This window comes from Cervus elaphus, chromosome 12 (assembly GCF_910594005.1).
Source record: "Cervus elaphus chromosome 12, mCerEla1.1, whole genome shotgun sequence".
NCBI classification, from domain to species: Eukaryota; Metazoa; Chordata; class Mammalia; order Artiodactyla; family Cervidae; genus Cervus; species Cervus elaphus.
Window position 1 is genome coordinate 40,358,763 of NC_057826.1, and position 10,511 is coordinate 40,369,273.

General features: G+C 45.9%; 1 long non-coding RNA gene across 1 annotated transcript; it reads left to right on the plus strand.

The window, feature by feature from the left end:
• Nucleotides 1-7,543: 7,543 nt before the first annotated feature.
• Nucleotides 7,544-9,957, plus strand: LOC122705480. The gene is made up of 3 exons (XR_006344109.1): nt 7,544-7,592; nt 9,377-9,463; nt 9,775-9,957. It is a non-coding gene; the product is annotated as an uncharacterized LOC122705480 (long non-coding RNA).
• Nucleotides 9,958-10,511: the final 554 nt, after the last annotated feature.

Consider the following 10,511-nt stretch of genomic DNA (forward strand, 5'->3'; position numbering starts at 1 on the left):
TGTGAGCAGGCAGTTCATGGAGCTATATCATGATATAGAATGTTTTTTAAATAACATCATTTTCATAACATGATAATGAAATAACCATAATACCTAATATTTATTGAGTAATTACTATGTCCTAAGCATTTTAATGTTTTTTATACAGATTAATTAATTTCATCCTTGTTCTAGTTATCTGTCACTTCCTAACAAATCACCCTAAAAATTAGTGCTTAAACCATTCTCTCTCTCTCTCTCTATATATATATATATATTCTATATATCTAAAATCTGCAGCTTGGGCAGGGCTTGAGGGTTGGGAGAAGCTTGTTACCACTCCACTTGGTGTCAGCTGCTGCTAAGTCACTTCAGTCGTGTCTGACTCTGCGCGACCGCATAGATGGCAACCCACCAGGCTCCCCCGTCCCCGGGATTCTCCAGGCAAGAACAGTGGAGTGGGTTGCCATTTCCATCTCCATTGGTGTCAGCTAGGGTAGCTCAAAGTCCGAGGTCTAGAATCTCTGAAACTTGCTCACTCACCTGCCATAATTGATGCCAGTTGAGGGCTGCAACACTGTTTACTCTTCTGCTATTGAACTCAACACGCTCTTCTTCAGTATATTTGTTCACATGTCCAATTCTCTGCTGGACTTTGAGCTTCTCCAAAACACAAAGCATGTCTTATTTATCTTTGTATCACCTCTATTTGGGGCACCATCCACAAATGAATGACTCCTGAACCTCACTAACAGAATGCTTTCTTTTACCAAATTGAACACTCCTAGTGAATGGATTCTTGTAACTTTGCAAGACTACAAGTTTATTAGGTAGTTTTTCTTTCTCCTTAACCACAATCTACTTTTGTGTAACTTTTACTCAGTGGTCCTACTTAGGAGTTGTGGAACTCCAGAAAATGATTTAAGCTAACATCTAGAGAACATCCATTCTCTCAGTGACAGCTATAAAATCACATCTAAATCTTTTCTAAGCTTAACACCCCAGTTCCTATGACTCTTCTTCCTGGATGTGGTTTCCTTAGTTACCTCACTCTTGATTCATTCTTAGATAGTCATTGTCGTTCACAATGCCTGGATGAATACAAAATGCCTGGATAAATATTAAACAGTGAGTCTGTGGACACAAAGGAATGAAGGGGGATAGAAAACTATTCTGAGACCACCACGAGCAAGTGGGCTGCAAAAAGAAGTGCAGGATGGGACTGAGGAGCAAGTACATGGGCTGGGAATTGGGGGGCTTCATCCTATCATCGATCTTCCCTGGTAGGCAGATCCTGATGAGAAGCAGATGGAGAATATATGGGAAGGTAATCTGGGAACCTGTCTGATTGTAAATGGAGAAGGAAAATCAGGAAAAGTGGAGTTGAAGCCTAGCTAAAACCCAGTTGCCCACTTCTTTCTTAAAATAGTGTTTCTTGAAGCATAGTTTATTGTTCATAAGAATTTCATAACCTATGATAGACATGCAGTCCATGAGCTCAGCCCCACACCCACTGAATGTTTATTCTTTACAACTTCAAGGTAATTCTTAAGTACACAGAAAACCTTGTTTTAGAGGCCAGAGTAAGATGGAAACTGCTCCTATTCAGATTTAGAAGAATGTTTTTCAAACTATCGTGCAAATCAAAAGAATTTCATGTTCTTCAGAAATTTCTTTGAAATATAAAAATTCCCAACTCAAGTGTTCAATCTGCATGGTTCCATCCCCATAAATCCTTATCCCAACCCATAAGGGCCTGAAAAACAATAAAAAAGAGCTGCCTTTGTCAAAAGATCCTGTCACAATAAGTCTTAGAGAAAAGCCTCCAACCCCCACCCCGCCACCCGCCAAGCCCCAACTCCCAGGGAAGAAAGCAGTTGAAGAATTCAAAGCCATTACACATTCTTTCCATTCCCTGTCCTCAGCTTCGCTGAAATATTACATCTGTTCCTCTGTTCTATGTATGGATTTTAAGATAAATATTCCAATGAATTTTCACATAAATAATGAAGGGAAAGTGTCAAAAAAAATGTAGTTTTTTTTTTGTTTTTTGCTTAGAAAAAGAGAGAAACTAAAATCAAGCTTATCTAAATACATGCTTTTTCCTCTTTTAGGAAAATGTTTTGAGAACATTTACTGAGTGTCCTAAGGATATATCAGTGCACATCTTTTGTGAAGTTGTAACAGGTAAAAAACTAACATTACTAGACAAAAATACAAGGGTCATGTTTTCACATGTCAAGAGTCTTGCTTTAATAAAATGATTTTGCCATAGCATTTCTTTGAGTAGAATCCTTTGCCTTTTAGCTTATCTCCTCCAATTACTGAATCATTTGTTTACAGAGAACAAAGATCAATGAAAAAGGGATTCTTTTAATGAGATAATGCCAACTGAAAAGCATTTGGAAATGGGGAGAAAGAATGAGTGATAACTTCACTGTCATCAGAAAAAGAAGAAGATAGATTCAAAATTGTTGATCTTACAGGGACTTCCCTGGTGGTTCAGTGGTTGAGACTTTGTCTTCCAATGTAGGGGGTGCAGATATGATCTCTGGTTGGGGAGCTAAGATCCCACATGCCTCATGGCCACATGGCCAAAAAACCTGATGCATAAAATGGAAGCAATGTTGTAACAAATTCAATGAAGACTTTAAAATGATCCACATTTAAAAAAAAAAAATCTTCAAAGTGATTGACCTACAGCTTTTCAGAAGTACTGCTTAAAAAGAGACACACACTATAACGCTCACTTACTGACTGCTCGAATATTTATTGAGATCATCTACAGTGGGTCAACTGGGGGTAGAGAAGTGCCCAAGACAGGCACAGTCCCTCCTTTCAAGACAGAACTCCAAAACGCCTGGGTCCAAGGCATTTTAATTACAGTTGTAATATTGTGATGAATACTACCAAGGAGAAGTGTAAAATGCTTTGAGAATGAATTTATCATCATTTGAAAGTCAAGTTGAAGTTAGACTTAAATGTGGGGACAAATTTTAAAACCTTTTTCTTCCCAAGCTTAATTTGGATGTACTTTTTTGTTTCAACATTTTGATAGTTATACGGGAGAGTGATTTTTAAAAAACATGTATTGTGTGCCAATATATGTTTGTAGTTACCTACAAGCTCCTTCTTTGAGGGCAAGGAAATTCACATTTATTGAGTGTCGACTCTGTTGGAAGAATTGGACCCACTTAGACCAAAACCAGGAGAAGGCAATGGCACTCCACTCCAGTATTCTTGCCTGGAAAATACCGTGGATGGAAGAGCCTGGTAGGCTGCAGTCCATGGGGTCGCTAAGAGTCGGATACGACAGAGCGACTTCACTTTCACTTTTCACTTTCCTGCATTGGAGAAGGAAATGGCAGCCCGCTCCAGTGTTCTTGCCTGGAGAATCCCAGGGACGGGGGAGCCTGGTGGGCTGCCGTCTAAGGGGTCGCACAGAGTCGGACACGACTGAAGAGACTTAGCAGTAGCAGCAGCAGCTGCAGACCAAAACTCAAGATATGCATGTTGCTGTGCTCTGCTTCCTTTAGGGTTAGGGTTAGGGTTAGAAGCGTCACTCCAAATTTTTGTTGTGACAAGACAAAGAACTGAGGAGCATACTCTTGCCTGACAGAAGCACAAGGAAAGCACAGGAAGCACAGCAACATGTGCAAAGGAAAAACCTGAGACTCAGAGATGAAATAATTTGCTTCAAGTCAGCAGCAGAGTTTTTGCCCTTGATGCTGCACTTAGCTAGACAGTGGAGGAGGGGAGAGAATGACAGATAATAGGCTAATTTCACTGACAATTAGTCTATTGTTAGTGCTGCTTATGGGGTGAACCAAAGTAACCAGGGGCCACAAAATACTGCCTTTTTCTCAAAAGGAAATGCAGGGTCTGTAGATGAAGTGTTAGGTAGTTAGAATAGGGAAAAGGAGTCCAGAATGGCGGTGGCTAAAAGACCTGGAAGGGAAAAGCCCGCGAAAATAGAACAAAGGAAGGTCCGAGGACCTGAGTGAGAACCTCAGCTAAAACAAACAACACTCTTGGCTGGCCCAATTTACATAAGATAGGCCCAGGGGCAGAGAAACAGATAAAAAGAGGAGCCAAAGCCCTCTTAGCTCTCTCTCGCTCCTGCACGGTGGGCGCTCTTCTCTTCCCATCTTTGGATCGATGTGCCCTCACACCTCGAAGCCGGATTTTCCTGCTATCATCTAAATAAAATGGAGCTGTAACACTGAGCTGTAACACTGATTTATTTAAGAGCTATAACACTGGTCTGTCCGAGACCCAAGAGCTGTGACCCGCCGAGGGGGCTTTAATGTCTGTCACTCCAAATTTTTGTTGTGATGAGACAAAGAACCGAGGAGCATACACTCGCCTGACATCTATGTTGCCATGACTCGGGTTTAACCTGACTGAAACAACTCCACGCAGAGGAGGCCAAGCGCAGCAGGAGCCCAACTCAGCGAAGCTCCCAGGATAGAAGCGGAATGCAAAGAAAACCCAGCACAGAGGAAGGCCCATCGTGCTGGAAACCGGGGCAGCGAAAAACTTAAATTCAGCAGAAAGTCCACGCAGCTCAGCCTTAGATTCCAGCAGACCTCCGGTTAGGTTAGAGGTCCTCAGTCCTATGGCTGGAGGGACATGCCTAACAACTACAATCTCTCGTTTCTTGTTTCCTCAAACCCCCTGAGAACAGGCGGGTGGCAGTGTGTGCAATTGAGGGACTCTGGAGAGGCTACTCTTCAGTATGTCCCAAAGCCACTATCTGCTGGGCCCCAGTAATGGTTACCCAAGCTGGTGGGGGTTCTTCTGTCCTTACTCTTTGTGCCAAAAATCAGACCAATGAAAACTGAGCACAGGTCAGATATCTAGCAAATTTTCCAGCAGGCTATGAAGGGGATTCCTTGGCACATCTTTCCCACTGCTTTTTCCTCCTGTCCTTCAGCTCTCTATCCCTGGACTCTAGCCCGGCCAAAAAGTAAGAGGTAGATTTGCTAAGATTCACAGAAAAGCGCCCATTCTACAGGGCTCGGGTCATGGAATGCGGCCTAAGTTTTGCAAGCTCGGGGTTAATTCATATGCTAATGAGTGGGAGGATCATCCCAGCCTTTGGGGAACCACCCACTCCTCCCTCTGGTGACAGTGCCTTAGAGCTGTTCTGCCACCTCTGGGTGTGTCTTTTTGTGCTATGTCATTCTTCCAAAGGTTGTGCTCTGCCCCCGCTTCCTTCCTGTTTCATGCTCCTTTCCTCAGTCCCATCCGGGCCCACAATGTTGCCTCTACAATCTTCTAGAGAGATAACCAAAAAAATAGCTGGCCTTGGGAGGGAAGTACTATATAATATCCAACCCCTTAGTCTTACCTAGCACTGGTCACACTGGAGATCTTGGGGGCTCCCAAACTCCAGCCGGAGGGTCCCAGATCATCACGCCTTGACCTGCCTAGAGATCTGGTCCTTGAAAGGTTGTCACGCCTCAGCCTTTCGGGGATCCGCTAGTCCCAAGGGTCCCAGGAGGTTGTCACGCCTCGACCTGCCCAGGGGCCCAATTCCCGGGAGGCCGTCATGTCTCAACCTGCCTGGGGATTCGATCTCTAGGAGGCTGTCACGCCTCAGCCTGCTTGGGGATCTGCACCCTGACCCGGGGACGCCTGGCTCTCAGGTTGCGACAGTACTAGGTAGGATGAACTTACATCATGGCATCTGTTCCCATCCATGGTGGACAAACTAGCAATGAGTTACAACCCCTTAATTCTACCCAGTACTGGTCACGCTGGAGACGTTGGGGACACCCAAACTGCAGCCCACGGGTCCCAGGAGGTCATCACTCCTTGACCTGCTTAGGGATCTGGTCCTCGAAAGGTTGTCACGCCTCAACCTGTTTGGGGATCCACCAGTCCCACGGGTCCCAGGAGGTCATCACGCCTCAACCTGCCCAGGGATTCGATCTCTAGGAGGCTGTCACGCCTCAGCCTGCCTGGAGATCTGCATCCTGACCCGGGAACGCCTGGCTGTCAGGTTGTGACACTACTGGGTAGGATAAGTTTCAAAAAGCCTATTAGTTTTTTCTTTTCCTTTTCCTCCCTAACATGACTGTTTTTCAGATGGGAAATAACGAATCCACTCCCCAGGAGATGCCCTTGAGATGCATACCTGATAACTGGAAGCTGTTTGATCCTCTAACTCTGAGGAGGAGTCGTTTAAAATTCTTTTGTGCCACTGCGTGGCCACGGTATCCACTGGGGGACGAGGAACACTGGCCCGAGGATGGGACTTTAAATTACAATACCATCCTGCAATTAGAATTATTCTGCAAAAGACAAGGGAAATGGACAGAGATACCCTATGTCCAAATTTTCTTCAGATTGAGAGATACGAAGGAACTCTGCCTTAAGTATGGGATTGTTGTACACCCTAAAAGTGCCCCCACTAGGCAAATGGTGTTAGGCACAGGCAACCCCCCTGTGAAGGCTCACCTCCCACAGCTCCCGAGTTGCCTGGTGCTTCTTCCTTGTATCCAAGCGTGCCCCCATACCCAGGAGCACCCCCTCCACAAAAGCCAGCTCGAGTATGTCCCTTAGTTGAAACTGGAGGAGAATTCGGACCAACCCGCGTCCATAAACCTTTCTCCCTCTTAGAACTAAGATCAAACAAGACCTGGGAAGCTATACAGATGACCCAGGCAAATATATAGATACATTCCAACATATTACCTTGGCCTTTGACTTGACGTGGAAGGACATCATGGTCATATTTAGTCAAACTTTATCTGATCCTGAACATACTAGGGTCTTAAAGGAAGCCCGGAGGTATGCAACAGGGCTTCACATGTCAAGCGATAGATACCCAATAGGGGAAACTGCAGTCCCGTCCTCCGATCCTAACTGGAATTATAGTGACCCTGAGCACATCTAGGAAAGGGATCATTTTCTAATCTGTATAAAGGCAGGACTGAAAGCAGCCCAGCAAAAAGTAATCAACTATGCCCGGGTCTCAGCAATAACTCAGGAGCCCAATGACAACCCCATTGCCTTTCTAGAAAGGCTAAAAGAGGCCCTCCAAAAGTTTACCAATTTGGACTTAGACTCTTACGAGGGACCGGTGATTTTAAAGGACAAATTCCTGTCCCAGTGTGCGTCAGATATCAGAATTAAGTTACAACAGCTACAGCAGCAGGACTCTGCTGCCTCTAGATGAGATGATCCAGACAGCCACCAATACGTTTTATAACAGAGAAAGGAGAAGGAGGCCAAGGCCCAGGAGAGGGAGAGAAGGAAAGAGACAAGGCATGCCCAGATGCTGGCCGCCCTCCAGGGAATCCCTATGACACACCCCGAGTCCTTGAAGGACAAGGCAAGAGGCAAATGCCTAATCTGTAGACAGGTGGGGCATTGGGCCAAAGAGTGTCCTAACCGCGACAAGTCTCCTAGAATGGCTTGCCACAAATGCCATCAACTGGGACATTGGGCGGCACCTTGCCTTTGGGACCCAAGAGCCTCAAGGTCAAGCGCCAAGCCTTCCCTCACGATGGTTCAAGAGGACTGAAGCGGCCCGCTCCAGCCAGCCCGCCTGTCACAGATAACCATCACGGGGCTGGAGCCAAGGGTGCAACTGAATATGGCAGGTAGGTCCGAGAATTTCTTGGTTGACACAGGGGCTACCTACTCTGTCTTGATCTCCTACTCCGGAGCCTTCTCCCAAACTTGTACCATTTTGGGTGCTACAGGAAAAGCAACTACTAAACGATTCACCCAAGCACTTCTTTGTTGCTGGGATGGACAGATATTTTCCCACCAGTTCCTGGTGGTCCCTGAGTGTCCTGCTCCCTTAATGGGAAGAGACGTACTCACTAAACTGGGGACCACCCTTGTGATGGGAAGCTTTTCAGCCCCTAGGGCCCTACAGCTTCTGGTTACTACTGAAGAATCCATTACACCTTCTCCAATAGAGAGAGAACAAAGACTATGGGAGGACAAAATTAACCCCCAGGTGTGGGACCAGGGGATTCCTGGACGAGCCCACCAAGCTGAACCGGTCATCATTGTCCTCTGAGATGGCACTCGGTTTCCTAACCAGAAACAATATCCTCTCAAAAGAGAGGCTCGGGAGGGACTACAGCCTTTAATAAATAAATTCCTTGCTTGTGGGCTATTGGTCCCCACCAGTTCGCCATGTAACACCCCAATCCTCTCAGCAAAAAAACAGGACAGAACCTGGCAAATGGTTCAAGATCTCCGGATCATAAATGAAGCTGTAGTCCCCCTCCATCCCACAGTACCCAACCCCTATGTAATCTTGGGGGAAATCCCACCCATTGCCAAGTGGTTTACAGTCTTGGATTTCAAAGATGCATTTTTTGGCATACCACTGGCTAAAAAATCCCAATATTTTTTTGCCTTTGAGTGGGAGGCCCCAGGAGAAAAACACCAACAGACTTGGACAGTAATACCTTGGGGGTTCAGAGATAGCCCCCACTTGTTTGGACAGGCCCTTAGCCAGGATCTCCTAGATCTGGACCTGGGAACTAATGGGAAAATATTACAATATGTAGATGACCTACTAATCTGCTCTCCAGATGAGAAGAGTGCCCAACAACATGCAATTCAGATTCTAAACTTTTGGGCAGAAAGGGGATATAAAGTCTCCCGTGCTAAGGCACAGATGGTTGAGACAAAGCTCACTTACCTGGGAGTTCAGATTACACATAGGTCCAGGAGGCTGTCCTCTGATCGGGTACAAGGAATCCTCCAGTTGCCCTCCTCCAAGACTCGAAAACAATTGCCAGCTTTCCTGGGGCTAACTGGGTATTGTAGAATCTGGATACCCAACTGTGGTCTAATTTCCCAGCCCTTATATAAAAGCTTAAAGGGACGAGATTATTCAATCCAACTAATGTGGGGAACTCTTCAAAAGGAGGCAGAGGCTACACTAAAACGGCCTTAACTCAGGCACCTGCTTTGAGGTTGCCAGATCCAAAAAAAACATTCCAACTTTATGTCCATGAAAGAGAGGGAATAGCCTTGGGAGTGTTAACTCAAAGGTTGGGATCTGAGCCCCAGCCTGTAGCTTACTTATCCAAGAGACTTGATCCAACTGCCCAAGGCTGGCCCCCCTGCCTTCGAAATCTCGCAGCTATTGCAATCATGATAGAAGACCTTTTGTTTATGTCAATGACCTTCCTAGATCCAGAGGTTCAGACCCTCCAGTCTTATACCATGGCCTTTGGGCAATTCCAACAGGATATATGCTTGTGGGGTATGAACCAGCACCCAAAAGACTCTAAGGAGTCACCACTATATGCTCCAGGGACTCAAGTCCTAATTAAAGTCTGGAAAGATGGGTCCCCAAAGGCTCAGCTCCAGCCCACATGGAAGGGCCCCTACCCTGTAATACTTTCTACTCCCACAGCGGTCAAGGTGCCAGGACATGAAGCCTGGATTCACTACTGACGAGTCAAGCCGTGGAAGAAAACAGAAGAGGACACTCAATACACCTGTGAGCCCCTGGGAGATCTCAGATACCTATTCAGAACTACAAATGAGTGCCCTTCTAATAAACAACCCCAAAATCTGGTCTCTGGGGATAAGATTTCTCAAGACAGCTCTAAAGAGCTTGGCAGAGATTGTACTCCAAAACAGACAGGAGATAGATCTTCTGATCTCTGAACAAGGAGAGACTTGAGCCATCCTGGCAATGTAAATTTAAAATTGGCTAATGCCCCTACTAGTCCATGTTATGCCATACTGACGCTGCTAATGATTGCTCCATGTACTGTCAATTGTCTAACCTGTCTTGTCTCTGCCCAGGTCAAGCTACGACACGCAGCGCCAGTTCAACAAAGATATAGAACTACAGCCAACCACAGAAAACATCAGTCACCCTTAGATGGACACCGCTATAAGGACTCTGAGACCTGAGACTAGCAAGAAGGAGAGGCCCAATGCCCCTTGCCGTCCCAGTTCAGCAGGAAGTAGCCAGAGAGACCTCGATGCCCCTATTACCAAAGAATTGGGCCTCCCATCTCTTGAGGGGGGAATGTTAGGTAGTTAGAATAGGGAAAAGGAGTCCAGAATGGCGGTGGCTAAAAGACCTGGAAGGGAGAAGCCCGCGAAAATAGAACAAAGGAAGGTCCGAGGACCTGAGTGAGAACCTCAGGTAAAACAAACAACACTCTTGGCTGGCCCAATTTACATAAGACAGGCCCAGGGACTGAGAAACAGATAAAAAAGAGGAGCCAAAGCCCTCTTGGCTCTCTCTCTCCTGCACAATGGGGTGATCTTCTCTTCCCATCTTTGGATCAATGTGCCCTCACACCTCGAAGACGAATTTTCCTGCTATCATCTAAATAAAATAAAGCTGTAACACTGAGCTGTAACACTGATTTATTTAAGAGCTGTAACACGGTCTGTCCAAGACCCAAGAGCTGTGACCCGCCGAGGGGGCTTCAATGTCCATCACTCCAAATTTTTGTTGTGATGAGACAAAGAACCGAGGAGCATACACTTGCCTGACAAAAGGATAGCTGGAGGTTCTTGAGGGAGAT